This window comes from Coregonus lavaretus, assembly GCF_964263955.1.
Source record: "Coregonus lavaretus genome assembly, chromosome: 19".
Classification (NCBI taxonomy): domain Eukaryota; kingdom Metazoa; phylum Chordata; class Actinopteri; order Salmoniformes; family Salmonidae; genus Coregonus; species Coregonus lavaretus.
The window spans coordinates 963,261-980,197 of record NC_140006.1 but is presented as its reverse complement, the minus strand read 5'-3'; positions in this window follow the sequence as shown (position 1 = coordinate 980,197).

Sequence of the window (16,937 nt, the reverse complement as noted above, 5' to 3'; positions counted from 1 at the left end):
CTGTGCGGAGCAGACACAGAGACTGAGAGAAGAGAAAACACACATTGATTATCTGAATCAGCTGTGTAGTGCTAGGGCAAAAACCAAAACGTGCACCCGGGGGGGCCCCAGGACCGAGTTTGGGAAACCCTAATCTAAGTGATTGATAGTTGGTATTCAGCAGTCATAAAGTATGCCATATTTACTTTAAATAACTACTAAAACTACCAAAATCGAAAACCTTGATTATAAAAAAAAAAAAAAATCTAAACAAAACCGAACCGAACTCAAAAAGGACTAATCTCTCAGCACTAGTCAAACGGCAGTCAAGAACCGATCATCATGTCACCAGAATAAGACCCTCAATATTTATTGGAATATATTGAGGGAAAGGAGCATCAAGATCACCATGCACTTTCGAAGTTCATCATAAGTTGTTTCATCTGTAGCCTAATAAATTGCATGGTTTCCTGAGTTGTAGTAGGAGGACCACACACCATATAATCGCGTGACTCCAAGTTTACTTCGATATGATGGTTATCACAGTGCCTTCAGAAAGTATTCAGACCCCTTGACTTTTTCCACATTTTGTTAGGTTACTGCCTTATTCTAAAATGGATTACATTTTTTCCCCCTCATCAATCTACATATAATGACAAAGCAAAAACAGTTTAAAAAAAAAGAAAAAGAAATATTACATTAACATAAGTATTCAGACCCTTTACTCAGTACTTTGTTGAAGCACCTTTGGCAGCGATTACAGCCTTGAGTCTTCTTGGGTGTGACGCTGTATTTGGGGAGTTTCTCCCATTTGTCTCTGCAGATCCTCTCAAGCTCTGTCAGGTTGGATGGGGAGCGTTGCTGCACAGACTATTTTCAAGTCTCTCCAGAGATGTTAGATCGGGTTCAAGTCCAGGCTCTGGCTGGGCCACTCAACGATATTCAGAGACTTGTCCAGAAGCCACTCCTGCGTTGTCTTGGCTCTGTGCTTAGGGTCATTGTCCTGTTGGAAGGTGAACAGTCGCCCCAGTTTGAGGTCCTGAGCCCTCTGGAGCAGGTTTTCATCAAGGATCTCTCTGTATCTGCTCCGTTCACCTTTTCCTCGATCCTGACTAGTCTCCCAGTCCCTGCCGCTGAAAAACATCCCCACAGCATGATACTGCCACCAACATGCTTCACCGTAGGGATGGTGCCAGGTTTCCTTCACGTGACGCTTGGCATTCAGGCCAAAGAGTTCAATCTTGGTTTCATCAGACCAGAGAATCTTGTTTCTCATGGTCTGAGAGTCCTTTAGGTGCCTTTTGGCAAACTCCAAGCGGGCTGTCATGTGCCTTTTACTGAGGAGTGGCTTCCATCTGGCCACTCTACCATAAAGGCCTAATTGGTGGAGTGCTGCAGAGATGGTTGTCCTTCTGTAAGGTTCTCCCATCTCCACAGAGGAGCTCTAGACCTCTGTCAGAGTGACCATCGGGTTCTTGGTCACCTCCCTGACCAAGACCCTTCTGCCCCAATTGTTCAGTTTGGCCGGGCGGCCAGCTCTAGGAAGAGTCTTGGTGGTTCCAAACTTCTTCCATTTAAGAATGATGGAGGCCACTGTACACTTCCCCAGATCTGTGCCCCGGCACAATCCTATCTCGGAGCTCAAAGGACAATTCCTTCGACCTCATGGCTGGGTTTTTGCACTGTCAACTGTGGGACCTTATATAGACAGGTGTGTGCCTTTCCAAATCATGTCCAATCAATTGAATTTACCACAGGTGGACTCCAATCAAGATGTAGAAACATCTCAAGGATGATCAATTGCAACAGGATGCACCTGAGCTCAATTTCGAGTTTCATAGTAAAGGGTCTGAATACTTATGTAAATAAGATATTTCGGTTTTTGCTTTGTCATTATGGGGTATTGTGTGTGGATTGCTGAGGATTTTTATTTATTTAATCCATTTTAGAATAAATCTGTAACTTAACAAAATGTGGAAAAAGTCAAGGGGTCTGAATACTTTCCGAAGGCACTGTATATCAATATTTGCCATTTCTCACATAATTAATTTTACCACATAAAAAGATCCCACCATGTTGAACTAACAAATGATCTGTTGGCATTTTTAAAATTGTACCAAATCTTCCTGTTTCCATCACAGTTGTTATGATTTTTGTTTAAAATACGGTATGACTTTACTCGCATAGAAACTGTAAATGGAAAAGTGGTTAGTGACACACACACAGGCACACACGAACACGCATGCACGGACACACAGTGCCGGAATGATAACATTTCTGTCCGATCACTGCGTACCCTCTGGAACGGTAAACAGGTGGGTTTGTTGGAACAGCCGATTCTTTCTACACCTGCTGTGGTGCTAATATTTGACCTTACACCTGCATGCATGTCTACAGGGACACAGTACAGAAATGTCCCAATTTGTGAATGTATGGAGAGACTGAAGGATTACCTGATTACCTTCTCTCTCTCTCTGACAAACATGCCACAGCATGGAGCCCCTACTGTAGTTAGTATATATATTCTTGTTGACATTTACAGCCCCTACCGTACTTAGTATCTTTCTTCCCATTGACTTTCAAAGGGGGGAGGGGGGAGGGGTGGGGGTAGAGGTGTACTGGTCCGGAGAGGCTGCTGATAATGGCGTCATTGTAATGGTAATAGAATCATTGATCATCACAGTGGTCCCCAAAGGGTGGTCTGTCTGACTGTCGTCAAGGCCCAGAAAGCCAGAAAACCCTCTCCATGTCCCCTTAACCAATCAAATATCCATTTCAGTTGTCTCCCCTTGCCCTACAGCCAGTCAATCAATCAATCAATCAAATGTATTTATAAAGCCCTTTTTACATCAGCAGATGTCACGAAGTGCTATACAGAAACCCAGCCTAAAACCCCAAACAGCAAGCAATGCAGATGAAGAAGCAACAAAAAACTCTGTGTGCCCCCCTCCCCTTCACTGCAGATACCATTATACCTTGGGTGCATTCATGTGGTTGAAATGTTAAAGACCACTGCAGACAGAAATAGGTTGTGTAGAACAGACATAATTATCTTGTGTGGAACAGAGAGTCTCATCAGGTCTCTACATTATATTTCTATCCTCAGTGTTCTCCAATGCTGCATTTTCCTGAACGCAACCCACGTCTCCCTCTGTGAGCCAGCACGCCTAACCTGCTCTTATTTCAGTTACAGCCAGTGAGATGCTTCCCCCTGTAACTCATCCACCTATGAAACACATCCATTCTCCATCTTCTAATCCCAGCCCATAGAGATGGAAAGAGGTCTAAACGTTGTATCTGTGCCATTATGGTGTCTGTGATGGTATGGGCAGCGCCATTGAGGCTTTCTCCATTTTAATGTAGTCAATTTTCTTCTTAGTTTGTGTTTGAAAAAAGTGTAAAGCTAATATTAGTGATTTACCGCCATCTGCAGTGCTGGAGTCCTGAACCGAATCATTATTCATTCATTTATTGTGGCCACTAGATGGCGGTGATATATCTTAAAGCCATTTACAAACCATATCACCCAATTTGAAGAAGAAGACAATGCTCTGATCATTGGCTGATCGCTCCCAACCCATAGGAATCCCCACCCAGTTGACTACTTTAAAATGGTGGAAGACCTCAATGACAATGTCCATTCAAAAAACGGGTTAGATCCAAGTTGAGTGCTATAACTATCTCTTTGCCCTAGCCCAACCACAAGTCCTCCTTTCATTTAGTCCCTAACTTAACAGAATAATTGAAATAATCAAAGCAATAAACATACAACAGGTCCATCCCTCCATTAAGATTATCTTAAACGTATGATAGAACCAAAACAGCAAAACATTTTGGCCCACAGAAGCAGAGCAATCATTCACCTCACTTATCCTACACGGCATGCTAAGGAAACATTTCCTTCCGAGGAGAGGAGTGTCGGCAGTGTGTGTGTGTGTGCATGTTGCGTGTCTGTGCATGGTTGCGTGTGTGTTCAGGGCAGTGTCTGCGGTGAAGCAAGCAGGGCTGTGCTGATGATTTTTTGCTGCTGACAGTTGGATTCTCACATTCCCTGGCTGGGAAGTCAAATACGGCCCACTGTGTCAGGATCCATCATCTCAAAGGTTACGTTGTTTGTCAGGCAAACGGGAGGCTCCAGAAGCGTCCCAAATGGCATCCTATTCCCTATATAGTGCACTACGTTTGACACTAAAAATAGTGCCATTTGGGATGCAGCCTGCCTGTTACAGTCTGGTTACAGCCTCTCCTCATGAGGCCGCAAAGCACCAGCCAATCCAGGCAGCACTTGCCCAGGAGACAGATGCATATGTATGATCACGCACACACATAAACCACAGCTGGCATCTACAGCAGCATACAGTGCATTTGGAAAGTATTCAGACCCCTTCACCTTTTCCACATTTTGTTACGTTACAGCTTTATTCTGAAATGGACTTTACATTTTTTATTCCCTCATCAATCTACACACAATACCCCATAATGACAAAGCGAAAAACGGTTTTTAGAAATGTTGGCAAATTTACAACAAAACCCCCCAGAAATACCTTATTTACATAAGTATTCAGACCCTTTGCTATGAGACTCGAAATTGAGCTCAGGTGCATCCTGTTTCAATTGATCATCCTTGAGATGTTTCTACAACATAATTGGAGTCCATCTGTGGTAAATTCAAATGATTGGACATGATTTGGAAAGGCAGACACCTGTCTATATAAGGTCCCACTGTTGACAGTGCATGTCAGAGGAAAAACCAAGCCATGAGGTCGAAAGAATTGTACGTAGAGCTCCAAGACAGGATTGTGTCGAGGCACAGATCTAGGGAAGGGTACCAAAAAAAGGTATGCAGCATGTGGCCTACATCATTCTTAAATGGAAGAAATTTGGAACCACCAAGACTCTTCCTAGAGCTGGCTGCCCGGCCAAATTGAGCAATCGGGGGAGAAGAGCCTTGGTCAGGGAGGTGACCAAGAACCCGATGGTCACTCTTACAGAGCTCCAGAGTTCCTCTGTGGAGATGGGAGAACCTTCCAGAAGGACAACAATCTCTGCAGCGCTCCACCAATCAGGCCTTTATGGTAGAGTGGCCAGACGGAAGTCCCTCCTCAGTAAAAGGCAGATGACCGCCCGCTTGGAGTTTGCCAAAAGGCACCTAAAGGACTCTCAGACCATGAGAAACAAGATTATCTGGTCTGATGAAACCAAGATTGAACTCTTTGGCCTGAATGCCAAGCATCACATCTGGAGAAAACCTGGCACCATCCCTACGGTGAAGCATGGTGGTGGCAGCATCATGCTGTGGGGATGTTTTTCAGCGGCAGGGACTAGTCAGGTTCAAGTGAAAGATGAACGGAGCAAAGTACAGAGAGATCCTTGATGAAAACCTGCTCAGGAGCTCAGACTGGGGCAAAGGTTCACCTTCCAACAGGACAACGACCCTAAGCACACAGCCAAGACAACGCAGGAGTGGCCCAGCCAGAGCCCGGACTTGAACCCGATCGAACATCTCTGGAGAAACATGAAAATAGCTGTGCAGCGACGCTCCCCATCCAACCTAACAGAGCTTGAGAGGATCTGCAGAGACGAAATGGAGAAACTCCCCAAATACAGGTGTGCCAAGCTTGTAGCGTCATACCCAAGAAGACTTGAGGCTGTAATCGCTGCCAAAGCTGCTTCAACAAAGTACTGAGTAAAGAGTCTGAAGAGTATACATTTGCAAACATTTCTAAAAACCTGTTTTTGCTTTGTCATTATGGGGTATTGTGTGTAGATTGATGAGGGGAACAAATGTAATCAATTTTGGAATAAGACTGTAACGTAACAAAATGTGGAAAAAGTTAAGGGGTCTGAATACTTTCCGAATGCACTGTATGTTTGAGTAAACACTACTTTTGGGAGGGACATATTTGCAACACTATCTTTGCCATGTGACATTCAGATAGATTGGATGTTAATGATTTCCCCCATCTCACCAACAGCATAGGTTATGGGTCGCTGAAAGGATGAAAAATGGCAGCACTGACCATGGGAAAGAAGAGAGAACCCAAGGACATCGCTTCTAACTCTAACCCTACCTAGCCCTTAGCCCTGACCCTAGCTTTATGTCCACATCTCAGTTCAGCTTAGCCCTGACCCTAGCCTCAAACCTAACCCTAATCCTTTTTTCTTATCATATATTTTATTTAAGTTGTTCTTATTTTGTTTGTGTAAGACAAAATTAAACCATGCCACCTGGCTCTGAACACACGCGCACACACAAATGGCCAGGCTGTTGTCTATACCAGTGGTTCAGTCCGGAACTTACTCTTGAAAGTTGTAATAGTAGAATGCACAAGGTGCATTTGGGTAGTGCATCATCAGTTCCTGTTGTCATGTTAGTCATTGCATACCTTAGAGAGCTATTTATAACTTGTCAGAAATGTCCAGATCAACTAGCCCATGTCAGCTAACAATTTTTTATTTAGGTTTTTTAACCCATAGATATTGTTGTAATTCTTTAGTCACTCAAATATCACATGAATACACATTAGACATGACAAAATGTGTAGAATTGCAGGAAATAAGCTTTAAACCTGCTAAATTATCTCCACCGACAAGAGGGGTGTGAACAGTTTGTGTCATGAACCGTGCTTGTGCCCATAGAAATTAAAGTTGTGCATTTGTGCGCGCGCCGGGGGAGCACGGGATGTTCCCCAATGCTAGAAGGGGGACCCTGAGTGAAAAAGTTTGGAACCCCTGGTCTATACCTGCAATTTTCTGACAGGCAATCCAGTGGTCACCCACGTAATGAGGTACATTTGTTTAGGTTCAGTCAGAGAGGAAGAGGCGAAGCGAGAGGGTTCACTCTCATCAAAATCTGTCCAGGATAAGCAGACAGAATTTCCAAATTTGCGACAAAGAAAGGCAATGAAAAGAAAGTAAATGTCAGCCTCAAATAAGATTTTTGTATCGAGGTTAGGGAGACAGGAATGTTGATTTGAACATGAGTAGATGTTGACTTTTGAGAGTATCGTAAGGGCTCTCGGGAGTTCAGCGTTAGAGCGTGATTGAAATTTAAAAGCAATGTTCCCGCGTTAGCGGAGACTGCATTTCACGGTAAATGCTGCCTATGTAGGCTCAATTGGAAATTATCTTAACATTTCTATCACGCAATCTGTAACGCTTCAGCGATTAAATAGAGCCCTAAAACAAAGTTTAATCCACACTGCTGTTCCACTCTGAGAGGAATACCGAGGGTACGAAAAGCACACACAATACCCTGTTATTAAAACACAGAGGAACAACTGTATAATCATTTTTCAAATAGTTCAATATTTCATTGAATTGAGGCAGTAAAAGAAACTGGGAATATAATATAAAGCCACTCAGCTCTCTTTAGAGATTTGACATATTCTACAGGCTTACACAAACATACTGTAAATGTTGCGTGTAAATTCAGAATGTATCAAAACTGTTATGGCTATTCACACTGGATAATGTCCCCATCTTCGGTTGGAGTGCAGAGTAATGAACTGACTCTTATAGAGATTTGCACCTTTTTGATTGTTAATATGGAGCACTGCAAAGGCAGACAAAAGACTCTCCGTATCAGCACAGTGCAGTCCGTCTACTGGAGTCCCCTAATGGGCTCTGGATACAATGCGAAGCACCCAGATACACACATACACAAACACACACACTTACACACGCGCACACACTCGCACAAGCAGTCACAGACGTACGCAGGCAGGCACATATGCACACTCAAAACAATGTGGGAATGAATGTGGCCCACACAAAGGCGTAGTAATGAGAGCAATAATCTATTCAGCCAAGGGCCGTCAACGTAGACCTGCTGTGTGTGTGTGTGTGTGTGCTTGTGTGTGTTTCTGCATGTGTCCCTGTGTGTGTTTGTCCGTGTGTGTGTGTCTGTGTATGTGCGTGCCTGCTTCAGTGCAAGTGTGTGTGTCTTTGTGTGTGTGTGTGTGTGCGTGTGTGTTTGTGCGCTCATGGCTGTGCATGCATGCCTGCATGTGTGTGTGCATGCATGTGTGAGGCCCTTAGTAGGGACCTGCCTCTCTCTGCCCAACTGACAGGGTACAGCGGCCAGGGCCAGTAAGATTAGAATATAATGAATTGAGCTGGAGCTGAGACAGATGTTAATTACTGATGCGACCTTGTCAGGCATTCAGCTGTCCCCCGTCGCTGTGTGTGGGTCCGTGTTCGTACGTGTGTGTGCTTATTTCTTTGTACTTGTATGTACATTTCTTCAGAAACCTTGAGCACAAGCTAAAGAGGCTCAGATGTACACAATGCCCTGAAGTCACATTTCATTATGACCACTGCGTCTCCTGAGTGGCGCAGTGGTCAAAGGCGCCGCATCGCAGTGCTAACTGTGCCACTAGAGATCCTGGGTCGAATCCAGGCTCTGTCGCAGCCGGCCGCGACCGGGAGACTCATGGGCGGCGCACAATTGGCCCAGCGTCGTCCAGGGTAGGGGAGGGAATGGCCGGCAGGGATGTAGCTCAGTTGATAGAGCATGGCGTTTGCAACGCCAGGGTTGTGGGTTCGATTCCCACGGGGGGCCAGTATGAAAAAAAAAATGTATTCACTAACTGTAAGTCGCTCTGGATAACAGCGTCTGCTAAATGACTAAAATGTAATTACACAGGTCTATTCAATAGGCTAGCCATGGCTCTGAGAACAGAGAGGGAGTTCTGTGCAGCACCTTGGGTTGTTAACACCTCTATATCTATCATCAGACTTTTTTTCCCCATCAATGAAATTGTTTGCATCATTTCCAATTACTCAGCCATTCCTGAGCCTGTGTCCAAAAACAACATACATATGGACAGTACCAAAACTAATGATTCTGTCTCTTCGCAGCAAAATCTGCAGAGCTGGGATGCTTGTATCCCCCAAATATATAACATTGGTTGCAATAATTTTTTATAATCATTTAAATTGTAAAACTCTAAGTTCATAAACCATGTGCCATGGAATCGGTACATCAAAAATCTCTTAACAACTATTTAGCAATCTATATGGCACAGCTGTCAATTTTGTGGTCCTTAAATGAAACTGGTATACTTTTTTATTAATCGCAATTTTCTTTAACCAATTTTGGTCTTTAATGCAGGGCCGACAGAAAAGTTCCACTTGTCCACTTGTGAGGGAAAAAAGTATTTGATCCCCTGCTGATTTTGTATGTTTTCCCACTGACAAAGAAATGATCAGTCTATATTTTTAATGGTAGGTTTATTTGAACAGTGAGAGACAGAATAACAACAAAAAAATCCAGAAAAACGCATGTCAAAAATGTTATAAATTGATTTGCATTTTGAATGAGGGAAATAAGTATTTGACCCCCTCTCAATCAGAAAGATTTCTGGCTCCCAGGTGTCTTTTATACAGGTAACGAGCTGAGATTAGGAGCACACTCTTAAAGGGAGTGCTCCTAATCTCAGTTTGTTTCCTGTATAAAAGACACCTGTCCACAGAAGCAATCAATCAATCAGATTCCAAACTCTCCACCATGGTCAAGACCAAAGAGCTCTCCAAGGATGTCAGGGACAAGATCTACACAAGGCTGGAATGGGCTACAAGAACATCGCCAAGCAGCTTGGTGAGAAGGTGACAACAGTTGGTGAGATTATTCGCAAATGGAAGAAACACAAAAGACCTGTCAATCTCCCTTGGCCTGGGGCTCCATGCAAGATCTCACCTCGTGGAATTGCAATGATCATGAGAACGGTGAGGAATCAGCCCGGAACTACACAGGAGGATCTTGTCAATGATCTCAAGGCAGCTGGGACCATAGTCACCAAAAAAACAATTGGTAACACACTACGCTGTGAAGGACTGAAATCCTGCAGCGCCCGCAAGGTCCCCCTGCTCAAGAAAGCACATATACATGCCTGTCTGAAGTTTGCCAATGAACATCTGAATGATTCAGAGGAGAACTGGGTGAAAGTGTTGTGGTCAGATGAGACCAAAATGGAGCTCTTTTAAATCAACTCAACTCGCCGTGTTTGGAGGAGGAGGAATGCTGCCTATGACCTCAAGAACACCATCTCCACCGTCAAACATGGAGGTGGAAACATTATGCTTTGGGGGTGTTTTTCTGCTAAGGGGACAGGACAACTTCACTGCATCAAAGGGACGATGGACGGGGCCATGTACCGTCAAATCTTGGGTGAGAACCTCCTTCCTTCAGCCAGGGCATTGAAAATGGGTCGTGGATGGGTATTCCAGCATGACAATGACCCAAAACACACGGCCAAGGCAACAAAGGAGTAGCTCAAGAAGAAGCACATTAAGGTCCTGGAGTGGCCTAGCCAGTCTACAGACCTTAATCCCATAGAAAATCTGTGGAGGGAGCTGAAGGTTCGAGTTGCCAAACGTCAGCCTCGAAACCTAAATGACTTGGAGAAGATCTGCAAAGAGGAGTGGGACAAAATCCCTCCTGAGATGTGTGCAAACCTGGTGGCCAACTACAAGAAACGTCTGACCTCTGTGATTGCCAACAAGGGTTTTGCCACCAAGTACTAAGTCATATTTTGCAGAGAGGTCAAATACTGTCTGTCATCTTGAACCTCTTCCATTTTCTAATAATTGCGCCAACAGTTGTTGCCTTCTCACCAAGCTGCTTGCCTATTGTCCTGTAGCCCATCCCAGCCTTGTGCAGGTCTACAATTTTATCCCTGATGTCCTTACACAGCTCTCTGGTCTTGGCCATTGTGGAGAGGTTGGAGTCTGTTTGATTGAGTGTGTGGACAGGTGTCTTTTATACAGGTAACGAGTTCAAACAGGTGCAGTTAATACAGGTAATGAGTGGAGAAAAGGAGGGCTTCTTAAAGAAAAACTAACAGGTCTGTGAGAGACGGAATTCTTACTGGTTGGTAGGTGATCAAATACTTACAGTGGGGAGAACAAGTATTTGATACACTGCCGATTTTGCAGGTTTTCCTACTTACAAAGCATGTAGAGGTCTGTAATTTTTATCATAGGTACACTTCAACTGTGAGAGACGGAATCTAAAACAAACATTCAGAAAATCACATTGTATGATTTTTAAGTAATTAATTTGCATTTTATTGCGTGACATAAGTATTTGATACATCAGAAAAGCAGAACTTAATATTTGGTGCAGAAACCTTTGTTTGCAATTACAGAGATCATACGTTTCCTGTAGGTCTTGACCAGGTTTGCACACATTGCAGCAGGGATTTTGGCCCACTCCTCCATACAGACCTTCTCCAGATCCTTCAGGTTTCGGGGCTGTCGCTGGGCAATATGGACTTTCAGCTCCCTCCAAAGATTTTCTATTGGGTTCAGGTCTGGAGACTGGCTAGGCCACTCCAGGACCTTGAGATGCTTCTTACGGAGCCACTCCTTAGTTGCCCTGGCTGAGTGTTTCGGGTTGTTGTCATGCTGGAAGACCCAGCCACGACCCATCTTCAATGCTCTTACTGAGGGAAGGAGGTTGTTCGCCAAGATCTCACGATACATGGCCCCATCCATCCTCCCCTCAATACGGTGCAGTCGTCCTGTCCCCTTTGCAGAAAAGCATCCCCAAAGAATGATGTTTCCACCTCCATGCTTCACGGTTGGGATGGTATTCTTGGGGTTGTACTCATCCTTCTTCTTCCTCTAAACACGGCGAGTGGAGTTTAGACCAAAAAGCTCAATTTTTTGACCACATGACCTTCTCCCATTCCTCCTCTGGATCATCCAGATGGTCATTGGCAAACTTCAGACGGGCCTGGACATGCGCTGGCTTGAGCAGGGGGACCTTGAGTGCGCTGCAGAATTTTAATCCATGACGGCGTAGTGTGTTACTAATGGTTTTCTTTGAGACTGTGGTCCCAGCTCTTTTCAGGTCATTGACCAGGTCCTGCCGTGTAGTTCTGGGCTGATCCCTCACCTTCCTCATAATCATTGATGCCCCACGAGGTGAGATCTTGCATGGAGCCCCAGACCGAGGGTGATTGACCGTCATCTTGAACTTCTTCCATTTTCTAATAATTGCGCCAACAGTTGTTGCCTTCTCACCAAGCTGCTTGCCTATTGTCCTGTAGCCCATCCCAGCCTTGTGCAGGTCTACAATTTTATCCCTGATGTCCTTACACAGCTCTCTGGTCTTGGTCATTGTGGAGAGGTTGGAGTCTGTTTGATTGAGTGTGTGGACAGGTGTCTTTTATACAGGTAATGAGTTCAAACAGGTGCAGTTAATACAGGTAATGAGTGGAGAACAGGAGGGCTTCTTAAAGAAAAACTAACAGGTCTGTGAGAGCCGGAATTCTTACTGGTTGGTAGGTGATCAAATACTTATGTCATGCAATAAAATGCAAATTAATTACTTAAAAATCATACAATGTGATTTTCTGGATTTTTGTTTAAGATTCCATCTCTCACAGTTGAAGTGTACCTATGATAAAAATGACAAACCTCTACATGCTTTGTAAGTAGGAAAACATGCAACATCGGCAGTGTATCAAATACTTGTTCTCCCCACTGTATGTCATGCAATAAAATGCAAATTATTACTTAAAAATCAGACAATGTGATTTTCTGGATTTTTGTTTTAGATTCCGTCTCTCACAGTTGAAGTGTACCTATGATAAAAATTACAGACCTCTACATGCTTTGTAAGTAGGTGTCACGATCGCTTAAGGAGGAGGACCAATGCGCAGCGTTGAATGCGTACATATTATTTATTAAACAGATCACCCGATCAAAACAACGAACGAAACGTGAAGTCCTTCGATACACACAAACCAAAAGGAACAAGAAACCACAACACAAAGTGAAAAGACCGATAGTTAAATATGGCTCCCAATCAGAGACAACCAGCTGACACTCGTTGCCTCTGATTGGGAGTCACTCAGGCCCACATAGATATACAAACATAGATTACATACCCTGGCTCAACATAACATAGTCCCCAGAGCCAGGGCGTGACAGTACCCCCCCCCAAAGGCGCGGACTCCGACCGCGCCAAACAACCACAACAGGGGAGGGACCGGGTGGGCACTCCGCCTCGGCGGCGGATCCGGCTCCGGACATGACCCAGGCACGGGTTGTGCTGGACTGACGAAACGCACCACAGACTTGGTGCGGAGAGCAGGCACGGGCCGTGCCGGACTGACGACGCACACCACTGGCTTGGTGCGGGGAGCTTGGATGGGCCGGACTGGGCTGGCGACGCGCACCACAAACTTGGTGCGGAGAGCAGGAACGGGCCGGGCTGGGCTGTCGACGCACACCGTAGGCTTGGTGCGTGGAGTAGGAACGGGCCGAACCGGGCTGACGACGCGCACCACAGACTTGGTGCGGAGAGCAGGAACGGGCCGGACAGGGCTGACGAAACGCACCACAGACTTGGTGCGGAGAACAGGCACGGGCCGTGCCGGACTGACGACGCACCCCACTGGCTTGGTGTGGGGAGCAGGAGCGGGCCGAGCAGGGCTGTCGAAGCGCACCCCTGACTTGGTGCGGGGAGCAGGAACGAGCCGAGCCGGGCTGACGACGCACACCACTGGCTTGGTGTGGGGAGCAGGAGCGGGCCGAGCCGGGCTGTCGAAGCGCACCCCTGACTTGGTGCGGGGAGCAGGAACGGGCCGATCCGGGCTGACGAAACGCACCACAGACTTGGTGCGGGGAGCAGGAATGGGCCGGACCGGGCTGGCGACGCGCACCACCGACTTGGTACGGAGAGCAGGAACGGGCCGGACAGGGCTGACGACGCGCACCACAGGCTCGGTGCGAGAGGCAGGAACAGGCCGAACCGTACTGGGGACACACGCCACTGGCCCTATGCAGGGATCAGGAACGGGCCGGACCGGACTGGTAATACACCCCAGTACCTCTCGCCGTGCCTCCACACTTTCCCTCTCCTCTGTGACCAGTGGCCCCCTTAACCTGGCGGCCTCCTCTGCACACCCGCTGGACCGCTCCATCGCGGCCTCCGGCTGCCCCGTTGTCCACGTCGTGAGCCCCCCCCTAAAAATTTTCTGGGGTTCTCTCCTCCCCGTGGACCAGGCCTCCCTAGTTCTCGCCAGACTCTCACTCCACTGCTTCAAAGTCCAACCTTTCTGCTCTTCGCTTGGCTGGGCCCAGTTGAGACTCCTACTCCACTGATCCCAGGTCCATCCACTCTCCTCTTCACGCTGCTTGGTCCTGTCTTGGTGGTTTCTTCTGTCAAGATCGCTTAAGGAGGAGGACCAATGCGCAGCGTTGAATGCGTACATATTATTTATTAAACAGATCACCCGATCAAAACAACGAACGAAACGTGAAGTCCTTCGATACACACAAACCAAAAGGAACAAGAAACCACAACACAAAGTGAAAAGACCGATAGTTAAATATGGCTCCCAATCAGAGACAACCAGCTGACACTCGTTGCCTCTGATTGGGAGTCACTCAGGCCCACATAGATATACAAACATAGATTACATACCCTGGCTCAACATAACATAGTCCCCAGAGCCAGGGCGTGACAGTAGGAAAACCTGCAAAATCGGCAGTGTATCAAATACTTGTTCTCCCCACTGTACCTCCACAGTCCTATTTATGATATCATTTACAAAGATTACACTGTGGTTGTTTTTTTTAAATATACTTTTTTAAATCAATTAGTATATTTTATTTGTTGTAATATTTGTTCAGTCTTTTCTGGTGGATTAAACAGAAATTGCAACCAACTTTCTATGGCTTGTTTTAAAAATAGCTATATTTGGGAGAATATTTAGTTTTCAAATAACCAAAAGTGAGAGGTTGTAATCTTAATAAAGGGAAACGTGGGGGGAGACATTCTTACTAATCTGCTAGAGAACCAGTTCGGATTTAAGTATAACTTTTGTATGACTGAAGCCTTTAGTGAGAGGTCTAATGCTTTAATATTTAATAATTTCTGCCCTCCGAATTCATATTCATTATAGAAACAGGCCCATTTAATTTTGTCTGACTTGCCGTTCCAAATGAAATTGAATATTTTCTGCTCATATAATTTAAAAAACTACTCGCTTGGTGTAGGCCATAAGCAAATAGGTAAACTGGGATATGACTAAAGAGTTAATCAGGGTGATTTTTCCACAAATAGACAGGTATTTACCTTTCCATGGTAGCAAGATCTATTTTTGCTAACTTTCTATTAAAATGTATTGTAGTGAGATCATTTCTTTCTTTCAGGATATGAATACCGAGTATGTCCACTTCACCGTCAGACCATTTTATTGGTAAACTACACGGTAATGTAAAAGCTGTATTTTTTTGTGATCCAAAACGTAATATAGTACACATCATAATTTGGTTGTAATCCAGAGAGGTTAGAACAATTATCTTGATCCTCTATGAGGCTGTGGAAGGATACAAATTGTGGATTTAAAAGGAAACATGAATCATCAGTGTACAAAGACACCTTTGTTTTTAAGCCCTAGATTTCTAGGCCCTTGATATTATTGTTGATTTTAATAGCTAACATTTCGATGGCCATAATAAATACATATGCCGATAGTGGACAACCTTGTTTTACTCCTCTTGACAGTTTAACACTTTCTGAGAAGTAGCCATTATTTACTATTTTACACCTAGGGTTACTATACACAACTTTAACCCATTGTATAAGAGATTCTCCAAAATTGAAATATTCCAGTCATTTATTTATAAATTCCAGTCGTACCTCCCGAGTGGCGCAGTGGTCTAAGGCAATGCGTCACAGTGCTAGCTATGCCACTAGAGATCCTGGTTCGAATCCAGGCTCTGTTGTAGCCGGCCATGACCGGGAGACCCATGGGGCGGCGCACAATTGGTCTAGGGTAGGGGAGGGAATGGCCGGCAGGGATGCAGCTCAGTTGGTGGAGCATGGCATTTGCAACGCCAGGGTTGTGGGTTCAATTCCCACGGGGGGCCAGTATGAAAATAATGTATGCACTCACTAACTGTAACTCGCTCTGGATAAGAGTGTCTGCTAAATGACTAAAATGTACTTTATCAGAAGCCTTTTCAAAGTCAGCTATTTTTTCATCGTGTTCTAATGTTTCCAATACTTGTCTTATATTATCTCCAATGTATCTTCCATGTAAAAAAAACTGTCTATTTAGGATGAATAACATCCGACAATACCTTTTTAATTCTATGCATTTTGCTATAATTTTTTGCATCACAACACTGTAAGGGGCCTCCAATTTTTTAAATGGACTGGATCTTTATATTTACCACTTTGGTCCTGTTTCAGTAATAATGAAATCAGACCTTCTTGTTGAGTATCTGATAATCTACCATTTATATAGGAGTGGTTAAAACATGATAATAACAGTCCTCTGAGTACAGAATAAAAGGTTTGGTATACCTCAACTAGCATGCCATCCAGCCCTGAAGTTTTCCCGGACTTAAAGGCTTTAATTGCGTCAAGAAGTTCCTCCTCTATAATTTGGACTTCACAAGAGTCTTTCTGTACAGCTGTTAACTTTACATTACCAGTGGTCCCACATATACCTTCACCCTCCACTATCACAGCCAGAAGGCCACCAGATGTCCTCTTTCCACTTGTGGTCGGTGTCACTAAAGTACCGGAGAGAAAAAGACATATGGAATGGCACATCTGGGAGCTGGGAGACTCATTTGCTGGGTACGTCTGAGTGACCTCTGTCTGTCTGTGTGTGTGTTATGTGTGTATGTGTGTGCGTGCGTGCTCGGGTGTGTGGGGAGAGAGAGAGTTACTGTAGTCACCCAACAGTTTATTAAGTCCCCCAACACACTCCTAAAATGGAGTGGTACAACGCAGTGAGATACAACTGCCATTATATTCTTATTTTTATTTAATTACATTTATTGACCATAAATTACACAATACAACAGCAGCAGTGTTGTACCTGTATACATGATTATATGTACTATTATTATTACTACTGAAATTACTTTCTTTCATTATCCTCATTGCATTGAACTGTATTTACTGAAATGCTGTACCACTATAC